The sequence below is a fragment of the Buteo buteo genome, chromosome 5 (genome assembly GCF_964188355.1).
Source record: "Buteo buteo chromosome 5, bButBut1.hap1.1, whole genome shotgun sequence".
NCBI lineage: Eukaryota > Metazoa > Chordata > Aves > Accipitriformes > Accipitridae > Buteo > Buteo buteo.
Window position 1 is genome coordinate 32,599,378 of NC_134175.1, and position 13,933 is coordinate 32,613,310.

Sequence of the window (13,933 nt, forward strand, 5' to 3'; positions counted from 1 at the left end):
ATATAAAACCACATAAACAGGGAAAAAGATTATATATTTCCCAGTAGCGAAAATTCTGTGTTCTGGGAGATGGACTGTGTTGGATAGAGTGCTAAACTGGAAAGCCTCTTTAAGGGAGAGGCTTACGTTTCTGCCTGCATCTCTGTTTTTGAAAGCTTAGAATTGGTTTTATGAAGCATTCTGGGAAAAAAAAAGGGGGGGGGCAAAAAAACCCTGCTGAGGCTGATGTACTTTGATGTTAGAACCTGTACCTGTGCTTTTTCTTAATGTAAAGGGTAAGGAAAGTTTTTGAAGACTGTTACCAGGAAAGCTCCTTACGTCTCTAACAGTTACTATTCTTTCCAATACATCAAAGAAGGTAGAGGGACCCAAGTATGCCATTATTACGTTAACCTTAACCTGTTAGTATTTGTATTACTAAGGTTGCTGAAAGTTTGGTGGTTCTGTTCTGGCAAATGAGTATCTTTTGCTAATGCCCTGCGTTACGCTAGTATTCTATTATTGACCAAGAAAGAACAAAATGCTAAATTAAAGAACCAAGTATAAAATGGTCAGCAAACAAGAGCTTGTTCAGAACCAGAGAGGTGTGGATGACAATGCTCCCTCTTCTCCCAAGCTTCCCCACGGTTTAACCAGTCCCTTCCTAGGCTGTCCGGTGGGACGAGGCTCCCGTCTGATAGTGCAGCAGAGCGTCCTGGCCTCCGTGAGGCTGCTCATGGCTCTTGCAGCGAGCAGTGAGCTGTGCTTTTGGCCCTGAATATGCCCAAGCAAGAAGTTAGCAGTGCTCTATTCTGATGCAAAAGAGTGCCTTCTTAAAGGTAAACTTTCTCTGTCTCTCTTTGCAATAGAGATAAAGGACTTTGTACTTAAACCAAGAAATACATTTGATGGTTTTCTAGGTTGCTTTGTTGCAGTTTTTAGCCTAAGCTCAAAGCTGTATCTTTCTGACAGTGCAAGATGTGCAATTTGTGAAACTAAATAAAATTCCTAACTGTTTTTTTTCAGCTCTGTGGAAAGGTTGTTGTGGTTGTGGTATTGAGGAAAAGTGCAATAGATATGTGATGGGGGTTGTTAAACCTGGAACTATTCCCAGCATCTCAGAGACTCAGCTGAGAATCCTGTTGAATTTGGGATCTTTTTTGTTGTTGTTGTTGTTCTTGAAGCACCTATGATTAAAACAAACTTTAACTTCACTGGAGCATTTACTCTATATTATGAGAAATAAGAAGAGGGTGGAGAAAAACACCTTAAATTAGAACAGAGAATCCAGAGGGAAGGACCATTATTGAAATCTCGGCCCCATGAATTAATAACACTTTACAATAGCTTCAGTGGGACTAAAATTTCACTCCCTATCTGTGTTGATTATGAGCTCCTCGGTTTACTCCTGGGGCTATAAAATGGAAAAGGATCCAATCGTGATTAAAGAGTAGGTGTGATTTGAATGGAAGGTGATTACTAAAATCTCCCTGAAGTCTTCCGCCCTGCTTGTGCTGCAAGCTTTTCCTATTTATAATAGCATAGCAGAGCCATCCAAGCAGAAAATGACACCAGAGGGAAAGAGTTTTCTGATTGTTTCTGATTAGGTTCAGTGCTAACCTTGTAAATCTGTCTGTCAGATGGGGCACAGTCAAGTCATCTGTAAACCTGATGCTTCACAAAAGATTGAAAGGGTGAGGAAACTCCTGCACTTGTGTGTTGCTTGGTTTTGTTTTTTTTTTCCTCCAGAAGGATTTTCGCAAAGATAAATCTAGACTCTCAGATGAGAGCTATTGAGCTACATTTTAGCATTATATAAATTAGTATACTTACTTAAAACTACTTTGTATTCATGATTTATATGTATTGTATAACAGTGATTCCTTGTTGGATTTATAAGGCCAACAAAGGTCTGAATCTGAGGTCTGTCCTGTTTGAAGGCGGCATAGCTTGGATCGCTCTGCGGAAATCAAAGCAGGGCTGTGTCCAAGCAAGCGTTACCCTTTACCCTTTTTTTATCATTGTATTCCATTGTCAGCATAGTTGAGCAGGGTCTTTTTCATAGGCAAAGATTTTAATTTTTAATAAAGTAATTGCAGATAATATCTTATAGTAAGGCAACTGGGGCTGTTACATCTGCATGTGCCCTCTAAACTGTTTTAGGCAACATAAGAGTTTATGTAAGACTAATAGTACTGAAGTAAATTTAATATTCTCCCCCTTTTCTGGTATAAGCCAAAGGCCTAAAAATACCTTTTGGAAGAGTACTCCAGTGACCTTGTGGCAAGTCAGATTGATGTCAGTTTAAATGGAAGACAGCTGTTGGATGCAAAAAATTACTACAAAGTGAATTAAACATTCAGTTTCAGTCCAGGAGAGTAAACAGATTTGTTTTTCAATTTACAGTGTGTTAGATGTACGCTTTCAGTGTTACAGAAAAGTGACAGTGTTTTACTTGCTGTAAAATTGGCACCCTGAAACTGTTTAGTACTGTTTTGGTTTAATGAGGGATATACGTTGAAATACTGGAACATGCAGATGATACATTCTCAAATTCAGTTCAGGCACAAAGCATTCTTTTGCCTAAGATAAAATTTTGACTGGTTAATAATTGCAAAAGGCCTGTTTTGTTGCATATGCCAGGTATCTGTGGGGCTACCACTTATCAAATATACCTTTTTATGTATTTATTTATGCTAATTACTGCCAAGGCAATACATAGAAAAAATTATTTATACCATAACATTTTGTAACTCTGCATGTCCCCATATGTTTATCTTTCATAGTTGGCTTTTTGGTGGTGTTTTTTTTGTTTTGTTTTGTTTTGTTTTTTATGCTGAACCTTCATCATCGTTCATGTTCACCTGGAAGTAAACTTCTTTTAACCAGGTATTATGTTAACTTATATTAACTTGTATTTCCCAGAAAAATCTCATCTAAAACAGAGGCTCTAAATGCTATTAGAAGTCAGCATGGTTTTGTAGAAGCTTTATAGAGAATCAGCTTAGGATAGTGCTGTGATCCTTGCAAATGTGAAGCAGCTGTAACCCAGCTAGGTGGCTGGGATACGGACAAAGCTTCACAGAGCTCCTCCTGGTCTGGGGAGCTGACTGCTGGCGATGGCTGGGGACAGTCCCATGCTTCTCCCATGTTCAGCTCATGCTGCTGGAGCTGGAATTATGATGGTCCCCGTGCTGGCACGTTCCCCTTAGGTGTCACTGGAAGAATGAAGCAACTTCTGCAAAAAATAGTCTATGAAAACGATTTTTTTTTCCAAATATATATATTTTTTTAAGCCATACTGGAAGTTGGGAAGTGATGCTTCCCCTGCCTCGCTGTGTTTGGGATACAGTGCACTTTGCAGATTCCCCTTCCAAGGCAGCGTGCAGGCTACAGCCCTCGGACAGCAGGGTTGTTAGAGCAGGTGCCTGGAAATCACTACAGAGTGGTGCATAAAAGCCACGGACTAAGAGAGCAGTGATGTGAGAAGCAGTTCTCCTGCGGTGACACGTTGTCCTTGTGGCTGGAAATGTCTCTTCCAGTGGAGACTAGGTTGGTATTTGGTCACTGCACAGCACAGAGGGAGCGAGCCTGTGTGTACGTGGAGCGCAAGCAGGATGAGCACACGGACCTCCAGAACACTGCCTGTATATAGTCTCAGTGGTTAGTCTGTGCTTATTATTTATACTTACCACACAGTCAAAGAGAAGAGGAGAAAATTCTGTTGAGCAAGATGCTGAGTGCAGAATTGCCAGTACATACAGTGTATTTTATTATATCGTAGTGTATATGTAGATTGTAAGCGCCTGAAAGTAAGTACCTCAGCTCTGGTTCTCTTGCCCAGCACCAGTACGTATCTTTAGTAAATTCAGTTATTTTCACATGGTGATTTTAGTGCTCACTTTGTGCTGAGCTACATAACTATAAAAAAATCAGGATGAGGACAGAGTTCCTGATAAAGTATTTAATCGCTCCTGGAGGTGTACACATGCTTTTGTGCTGCTCTTCTTTGTTTATTTTCTGCCCTTGCTTTCCATCTGGAAAGTACATGGTAGCAATTTCTTAAACAAAACTCCACTACTGCACATACCACTTTAATTTTACTTGTGGCATTTGATTTTTTCCCAAAAATTGCATCAATAACTGTTTGGGTCTCCAAAGTATTTATTTTTCATTCCCAATTTATATACCCACACACATATATTTATATAAAACAGTCGTGAACCTTGCAGGAAATCTCTGGGACCCACAGATGTTGTGTTGTGGTTTGTGCAGATGTGTGCGCTGTTTGTGCGGACTCTGTTCAGAAGTTATAACTGCTGTTACTTGGGAGCTGCCCCTTCCAGGAAAGCATTTCAGAGCTTGCTCACAGCTTTCCGTGATTTAGTTCTTGACAGTCAGCACTGGAGACCGAGATGCAGCCGCACTAACTGTGGAGCAATTTCTAAATGTTCTGTAATATGAACTCCCCCAGGTTTGATTTACTCCGGCAGTCATTTGTGGTTTTAAAAGCTACCACTATAACTGCAGACAAAACCAAACCAGAGCCTTGATGTCTATGCAGTTGTGTGTAATGTGGGGGGGGAAAATCCAAACCTGTTTTGTAGCTGGTGCTTCAGATGTATACATACAACTGGTCATTTCTTACAACATTTGAGCTCTTGGTATGTACATACCATATTTTTCTTCGACTGTCACCTGTGAACTTGCGTTTTTCTGACTAGTCCTGGGTTCTGTTTGTATGTCAACACAAATTAAGCTAATGGAGCATTACTAATGCTTGATAAAATAAATCTGCGCACTTAAAAAAATTTGTTACTACTTTTAAAGGCATTTGAAAAAAAACCCAAACCAAAACCATTTCAACTGCTTACGTGCTCAGATTGTTGTCCCACAAGTGGGGTTCATTTACCCGGTGTGCAAGCCAACAGCATACAGAGTCAAGGTATTTTCAAACTAATTTCATTGATGCACATGAAATGGGTGCCTGTCTCAAGACAGCACACCCTTGTGTCAAAAATTCTCACATTTATACACTTAACTGATACATATTCATTGTTACTTTTCTTAATGATTGGTGCTTTCTTCTTCACCTCTTCAGGTAAATTAGTGTGCAGACTCTTCTTCCTTCATTGTCTTCTTTTGAGTAGGTGGTATCATTTGAGTAGGTGGCCAATGAGTTGGTGGTCCTGATCTCCCCTGTAGGAATTACCTTTTACCTATTTCTTCCCTAATCTTGGCAGTGCCAAGTGGTTCTTCAAGGTTTATTTACCAGACCACAATCTATTACCTTTTCTGACATAAACGTAAAACCCCATTGTCTAGTAGTTAGTTCCTAGAGCCTAAATCATGTCTAGTTATTGTTTCCCTATTTTAAATATTAACTGATGGGGCTGTACACAGGATTTTAGCAGCTCCCTGGTTATTTCAGTCATATTATACATATTAATTGATAACGAGATCTCAGTGAGAACCCTTTGAAAGCTTCTGTTGGAGAAAAATATGCATGCATGTTAACTCTATCTAATATAAATACATTACAAACAATGGAAATTTAATGCTTCTACTGCTTATCTAACAAAGATCGTAATCCTTGTCTTGGTCACAAAAGAAATCTTATCTGTGAAAATAATTTTTATAATTAAAGGCAAAATTATTGCCTTCTGGAAAGGATTTCAAAGATTAGCCGTTCTTGTAGAACTGAACTATATTAATGTCTGAATTTATGGTAAGTTAATATAAAGAAAGATTACTTGTATATAATGTTCTCTTAGTGCAGATATTGGCACATTTGGGAACAAGGATATAAATGCACTTACTTTGCAAGATACCAAATGATACCTATATAAATTCCATTTTAACAGTCAGGCAGGTGAAGCTAAGTTCTTGGTGTATATACCATTTAAGTTTGTATTATCAACTTCTTTCTGTTTTAGATATTCTTTCAAACTAGCATGGAAGAAATTTTTCCAGAAAAAAAAAATTTTAAGTTGAAGTAATTTTATCTATTGGTGACATATGTTAAGGAAATGGATTATGTGGTTTATAGTTAAATTAAGTCTATGTTGTAATTCAAATTTGATGTATCTAATACGTATTTTTGGCTTAAATGCACTGTTAGAACTGAATTTATTGGAAGGCGTGTTAGAATGAGTTGTGGGAAGACGACAGAGTATGTACTGCTGCTTTTCATCGTCATGTGGGTACTGATAGGATTAAAAGTGCAGTTTCACAAATATGTACTTTAAGAGCTGTTAAGATAAGTCTGTTGCCAATTGTCTGATGTGTTCCAGGCAGCTGCAAAAGCCACAGATGATGTTGCCTCACCCATTGTGAATTACTGATTAGAGGAAATATATGTTTTGGCATCACAGCAAACTGAGAATAAACTTGTGGATCAGAGACAGTGGTCTACATAAATTTCAGAACATGTATGTTTTTCTAAAGCTTTGTTATTATCTGACATAGGCTTCAAAGATACAAATAGTTTTGTCGCCTGTAGTGTATCACTTCCACTAAAATTTCTGCAGGTCCCAAGTTTTTTGTCTCCAGTCCTTACATGTAAGGCTCCTTTGTTCGTTCTCCTGTGCGGAGTTTCTTCACCTATGGGCAGTGATGTTGTTTTCGCATCCTTTCATAGAATCATAGAATGGTTTGGGTTGGAAGGGACCTTTAAAAGATCATCTAGTCCAACCCCCAATCTTCAGCTGGATTGGGTTTTCTTGCTCTCAAACAATAGCATGATTAGTAAAAGTAAAACCTGGGAAAGGACAGTCCTGTTTGCTCAAATCTCTCCTCCTGAGCTGTCACCCATCCTCAGGGCACCTGTCAAGGAACAACAAAGTGTTTCTCATTTCATTTCTGTTTCATGTGCATGTTGCCAGCCAGTGTGCACATGCAAGTACAACTTTCCAGGTGTAATTTTTTCTATTTTTCTTTAAAAATGTTTGCATTACATCAAGCATTTTTTTTTTCCTTAAACAAAATGCAGCCTTACTGAAATTGATGCATTAAAAAAAAAACACAAACCAAATCCCCAACCTGCTAGGTACTTTTGAAATGAAAGGCATGGAAAAGAAGAGAATGAAATATGATTGATGATCAGAGCTGGAAAGGGAAAACATGGGCAGGTGGTAGTATTAACACTGACAATCCATATGGTTTTTAGTTTACTTACTGATGTGGCTGTCCCAGCATTCAAATGAAATGTAATATACTCCTCTGAAGTGATATTTCTCTTGGGTTTAGCAGAAGATAAAAGTGCAAGCTTGTTTTCGATGACATTTCCAGCACAGCAATTTAAAAACCATAAAAAAAGTTAAAGCATTTCATCATCTAAAATGTCCAGGAAATAGATGATCTGTCACAAATGAGACAACTTTATCTGCTAAGGGTTCACTCTCCTTACAGACTAGAAATCCTAAAATGCAGTATTTGGGGGCACCATGATTTATTCTCCAAGGTAAAATGTGCTATTCCCCAGTGGAAGCTGTGCCAAGGTGTAACCAAGGATCCTGCAAGGTTTCTGGCTGGTGATGCTAGAAAGCACCCAAACTTGGGGCTGATGTGAGTCTTCAGGATGTAGGATCTGTAGGATCTCAATGGGTCAGGATACACTTCATTTGTGCTCTTTAGTAGCCATGCTATGCGGGCAGCCCTTTTTCTTAGAGGTGGGAAGGACCTGCCAGCCTCCTCAGTCAGGAAGGACCTTCCTTGCTAACCTCTGCTTTCCTAATATTGCAACCAAGGAGTTTATTAAACATTCTTGCCCTACAGATTTTGGTTATCTAATTGGAGTGTAGTCCTCTATGGTACTTAGTGTGTGAGACATTTTTCTATTTGTCTACTTAGACTTATTATTGGATGCATTCTTTTTGTTTGTAGTTTATTTTCATAGAGTTGGTGCTTCTTGGGCATGAAGGTTTTTGCTATAGGACGTCCCTAGAGTTCAAGACAAGAAGTAACATCTGAAGCTTAAACCTTCAAGTGAATAGAGTAGAGGTCTAGATATTTCATAGGCTAATACATGTTTAGATTAACCTGTGGACCTTCTTCCCTTGACTTACGTTTTAGGAAATGACTTTGCCCTGAACAAGGACAAGCAGTAGTAACCCCACACTCGCTACCTCAATTGCACACCTAACTACTGGTTTTTTGGGGGAGAATAAGAGTAGTGAGTTTACATTTACTTAGTCTGATCATTCTTCTAAGCATATGGATGGATATATTGTCTACATGATATCCCTGACATTCAACTATCTCTGACGTGCAAATGTACAGCAATATCTGTCATGTTAGGCACGTTTTTGTCTTGTGTGAATGGTGGGGGTTTTTGATCTTGTTTCTGTATTGATAAAACAAATGGCCAATAACTCTTTGTCAAGTACTGGCTTGCAAGGTTCAGTTTGTTTTCATGTAGATACTACATGTTCAAAACCCCTTTTAAAGGCATCTGTGAACCATTGTGTAATTTATTGCACCTAATTAACACAAGCAAATACTTTTACAAGTAATTAAATGAGTTTAAAAATGTTGCACGACTCACCCATCTGTTTGAAGTAACAGCTAAATTGCAGTATAATACAAATTAAAATATATACTTCCATAACCTGTACTTCTAAGTATATGCCAGCACTTGCATTGTGTGCATGTATGTTCGTCTATTAAAAAATGTAATTTTAATTACATGCTGTATATACTCTTTATTCTAGCCCATTAGTTTTATACCCATGTGTAGAAATGCTGAATCCAAGCAACAAGGCAGTAAATAATGCTAGCTTTTAATGACCAATTAAAGCAGCCTGTCATCAACCTTGGCATCAGCTGAGTTTGCAGTTCAATGTACTGATATGCTGTAATTTGTTAGAATAAAATGGTACTCGGGAAGTACCAAGTCAGCCTCATCAGTACAGGATACCACTCCCCAGAGGCAGCAATACTTCGTTTCATAAACCGTCCTGCAACCAAAACTTGGTAAAACTGGCAGGTAAAGGATTGGTTCCAAAGTGATGGCAAACATAATACAAAGCTTCAGTGCACCTCGATGACTTCATCCTGAATGATCTGAACCTTTCTGTGGCCTTCATGAGGGGAAATGGTGTTCTATATAAAGAAAGTTCATTAACTAGATACTTTTAAAAATAGCCTGGATATCTTGACACCTGCCATGTCTATAGCTACTCTAGCTCTGTAGACTTGCTGTCTGTTCCAGATGCTAGCACAAGTTAATTTTCTGCTTTAAATGTGATAATATAAGACAAGCTGTCCTATCTGGTGAAACTAATCCAATAACGCAGTCGTTGATACCTCAAAAACAGGGACAGAGAAAAGTACTGCTGTGCTCAGCCTTCATGCAAATACTCTTGTAATAGATTCAGTGCCAGATGTCTGACTATTAGAAAGATAGGAGGAAAGTGGAGGCAACACAGGGAGCAGAAGCAGATAAAAAGATTAAAACATTGAAATTATGGAATAAGGTATACTTGATTAAATGGAAGTTAAAATTAAATGTGAAAAAATGCTGGTTTGAGTTCTGGTGAACTATTCAAGGTTATGTGAGTGAAGGTAAAAGGAACAAGGAAAAAACATACAAACAAAGTGTGTGATACCAAGATCTGTTAGGCACGTTTTTGTTTTGTGTGAATTGTGCAATAATCTCTGCAGGCAGGGGCAAGATGAAAGATGATGGGCCTGTTTTTTCCATATACCTAAAACTAGACTAGGCAATACAAAGGAAAAGGTTCTTGAAGAAACTACTTCAAGGGCTGCTTGTCCTCTGAAACTCACTGAATTCACTTTACCAGGTATTGGACAGTGTAGGACTGTAAACCCTTCAAGTAGGGACCATCTCTTCATAAAACCCTGTGTTCTTATTTCTGTGGCTGGCTCGATTGGGTACATTGGATGGGAGGATGTTGAGCTACGTAAAAGCACGTTAGGAAAATGGAAAGAGTGATGGAAACAACAGGGAAACGTACCAGATTGAAGCAGATTAAAAGTGCAGAAGAATGCAGCGAGGTTAAAGAGATTTTTGCAAATCAAGCAAAAAGCTGAAGTGCAGAAAAGAGAGGGAGGAGAAGGATGTGGTGGAAAGTCAAGGTGTCCGTCCTATCTTATGGTAATGGCTTTAAGTTGAGACTGGCAAACCATGTGCAAGTCTCAGTTTTGTAAGAAACTAATAATGGAGAGAAGTAAACAGTCCTGCAAGGAGAAGAAAGAATAGGAGGAAAGCAGGCAGGTGACAGCTTTCCAGGGCTTGTTGGCAGAAGGAGAAGAGATAGGGAATAGAAATGTGTTGAGGGCTAAGCCACAGCTGAAGGACCTGCTGATGGCTGGAGTCCGCTGTGAGATGGGGCAGCTGTGGTGATGGCAAGGGCATGGGAATGGGGAGGGGGAGCTCTTTGGGTTTCATTTCACTAAATGAAGAGCTAGCTGAGCACAGGGAAAAGGCAGGAGGTTTAGTGTTGCTTAAAGATAAGAGACTAGAGCCAGAAGGGGTCCTCACCAAAGGTTTTTGAGCATAGTGGCTGGTCTGATGAATGGAGGAGAGGACTTGCCGTGACTGCAAAAATAAAAGCTGTGTAGGGAATGAAAAAGGAGCAATTGCAAGAAGTAGGTATGGCCCTGTGGGGCTGTTGCTCTCACCAGTGGCATGTATTTGTTAGCGCTGCCAAACAGACTTTTTATGAGCAGAATGTAACATGTTTGTGAACTGGCAGAGAGCCAGGTGATAGATAACTCAGCACAGAGCCCTCTCCTGTCAAGAGTTAGTGTTATATGCCTGCTTTCATTGCACACGTTACAAACCCGCAGGTCTCATGTTCTACTTTTTCTTCATAAGGAGTAGGCTTAATGGGAAATTGGAGAGATTGCTACTTGCTTTGTCTTCCTGCTTGCATTTGAGAAGAGTTGCAGTTTCTGGTGAGTGAAGTACTGCCTGGAATACAGTGTTCTTCCCCAGAAACCTTGATGATATCCCAGTTGATTTCACTGTGAGTAGGAGTAGGACCCAAGTTGGACACAGAGAATGAAATTCAGCCCTTTGTAAACAGGCATAAATCCCATTGAAACCGATGGGGCTTGTGACTTGAATCAAATCTGACTTGCCTCACACAGCTCAATTTAAATGCAGTCTGCAGTACAGCAGTTAATGGAGACCAGTGTTTTACTTCATTGTCCTTGAATATGTATGAGGATAAGATCTGATGGATAATGGATAACTGTTGAAACTTCTTGCAATAGAAGATTCTTTTTGAGGAAGGATTTTAATGAAGTTGAATAAATAATAAAAAATTTTAGAATGTTTCAAAATGTTTTATCCCTTTCTGCTCTTGCTACGCTTTGGCACTGCTTTTCTTTTAAGATGTTCCTATAAATGTCTCATGCTAAGCAAGAATTGATGCGTGATCTGAGCATGATGCACTTGGAGTCCAATGGCTGCTGTAGCAAGATGGATGAGTCCAGGCGCTGGTTGTGGCTTATCTTACTTACGTGGCTGCTATCTTTATTGCCAAAAGAGGGTGGATGTCGTGCTACATAATTTTGTACTCTGGAGCCGGTAGCACTTCCCTAATGATACTGTAGGGAGCTCTCTGCTTCCCCCTTGCTTTTACTGCTATACTAAGGTGTTTGAGACATCTGCTTTCTCTTTGAGGAAAGAGGTCATGCTAGAAAATAGGCCGGAGAAAGGAACTCCTAAAGAAAAAAGGGATGTAGGGATTGGAATTATTCTTGATAGTCTTGACTTAGGTTCAGATATAGTAGGCGTTACCCTGCACACCTCAAGTTTGCGATATTTGCTTCCTCCAAGTAAAAGTTGTCTGCATTACAAAACCATTGCACGTAATTCTACACAGCTTGATATGTAAGACTGCCTTTGCAGAATAAATGCTCAAAGATAAATCTTGCATGACGAATAAATCGCCTCTTGCTCTCCTTAGCTCTTTGAGGTGAGGCAGAGATATAATGTGGAGTCAGCTAACATGCAGACCTAGCAGAAAAATGGATCTTTTTTCCTGTGTTAGGCATGCCATCAGAGGAGATACTTGAGACAACTCTATTACAGGTGCAGTTGAATCAATAAGGCATATTCTCTCTTTTTTTCCCAGATGACTCCTTCCATTTCATAAGTTCCTATTTTTAACAAGAGAAAAGTAAGCAGATATTATTCAGTACAATGTTTCATGTCATATGGATCTCCTTTTCTGGCACATTGCTGCTTGAATAGGCCTGCTTCAGCAGTTTTAAGTTTTTTTTACATACTTTTTTCACTTAGGGCAGTGCAAATTTCTTTGGAAATCTATGACAATCAATTAAGTAAATGAGAAAATAGAATGCTTGTAATTAAGATAATCAAGCTACATGAAATCCACCCTACTAGTGCTAATATCTGTATATCTCCAAGCTGTATATTAATTAAACACCATGTAAGTGTTGCAATTAGACTCAGGCTGCTATGGTGAAAACAAGAGAAAAATGAAAATGATTGGAGGGGTTTTTACTATATGTGAAACTCTTAATTGTTTTAAAGCATCTTGTTACGATTTGTAAGGTTGCTGCATCACTGCAGATGCTCCTGGGATTCCTGAGGACTCTGCAGCAGGCTTCAGCTGCTTCTGAAATAGGTGACACAAAGAAAATACACTTTGGTTTGCAAAAGCTATGTTTCTTCTCAGGAGTGTGTGTTATTTTCCCCTGAATTTTATGAATGAGTTTGGGTTACTGAGCTCTGAAACCAGTAGTTGAAGAGATTAGATGTTTCGTTCTACGTAGGGAACTGCAAAGGGGAGAATGGAGAGAGAGGAATTATTCTGGCTACTTCTTACAATAAAAGGGACTTTGTCCTGCTTTTATGGTCTTTTGTTTTGTGGGTTTTTTTTTGATGTGAAGACCCTAAGGTCACCAAGGCCTTCCTACTGGACAAAACATCATCTTAATATATTTGTACTGGGAGACAAACACTACATGAGACTAACGGGATAATCTGGATGTATTCAGATTGTGCTGCTTCATTTATTTCCTGGTGCTTTTTGGTAGGCTTGGGGAAGCAAAAGCTCTGTCAGAGTCAGCATGTGGCTCTAAGAGGCCAGGAGAGGACCCCTTCCCTCTATATGGGCACCCTCCCAGCGGTCACACACCAACTTCAGGGTGAGTTTATTGTGGTTTTATGAGATGTGCGGTTTGGGACATTAGTGCTTTCTCTTTTTTTCCCTGTGTGTACCTTTTGATGGCTGCAACCATACTCATCAAGGTATCATGGAGGTAGCCGTAGAATCATGTTGCAGGCCAAGGGAGTCAAAGAGCTTCACCACCTTAGAACTGCCAGACTTCGGTCTTGTTAGCTGGGGAGGCCAAAGCAGCTGAATAGGGCAAAGCAGCTCATGAACCCATCTGCCAATTTGCCAGATATTGCTATGGCTGTTTTAAGATTAAGTCTTTGGTGTCAAATGTAGTAGTACACCTGATCAGTGTGGACAGCAGCTTGATGAAGTTGTTGCACAAATAATGAATAAAAGTAATATTTTTGTTGTGTTTATTTTTTCCGATTATTTTTTAAAATCTGCTTTTACAGCACAATATTCTTCCTTATGAGAAATGAGCCTATTCACTGGTATTGTATTTTCAGATAATACCATTTACATTTCTAGAAAGAAGTGAAGAAGAGAACTTACAGGACACCTTCAATTTTTCATATGATTTTGTTCTTGATTTTTTTTTATTATTTGACATTGATACAAAAAAATAGTATCTTGATTAGCAGCTTTGCTGGCAATCCCACAAAACTGTAAATAATACTTTAATCTAAAAGAATGCACTCCTACAGACACTATAGATAAAACAATATATACAATTTAGACAAATAAATACATAAGTACAGCCAGTCATATATAATGATACACCTAAAGTTCGGTTACTGTTGACAAGTTTTTCTAGTTAATTACACTCTTCATTTACA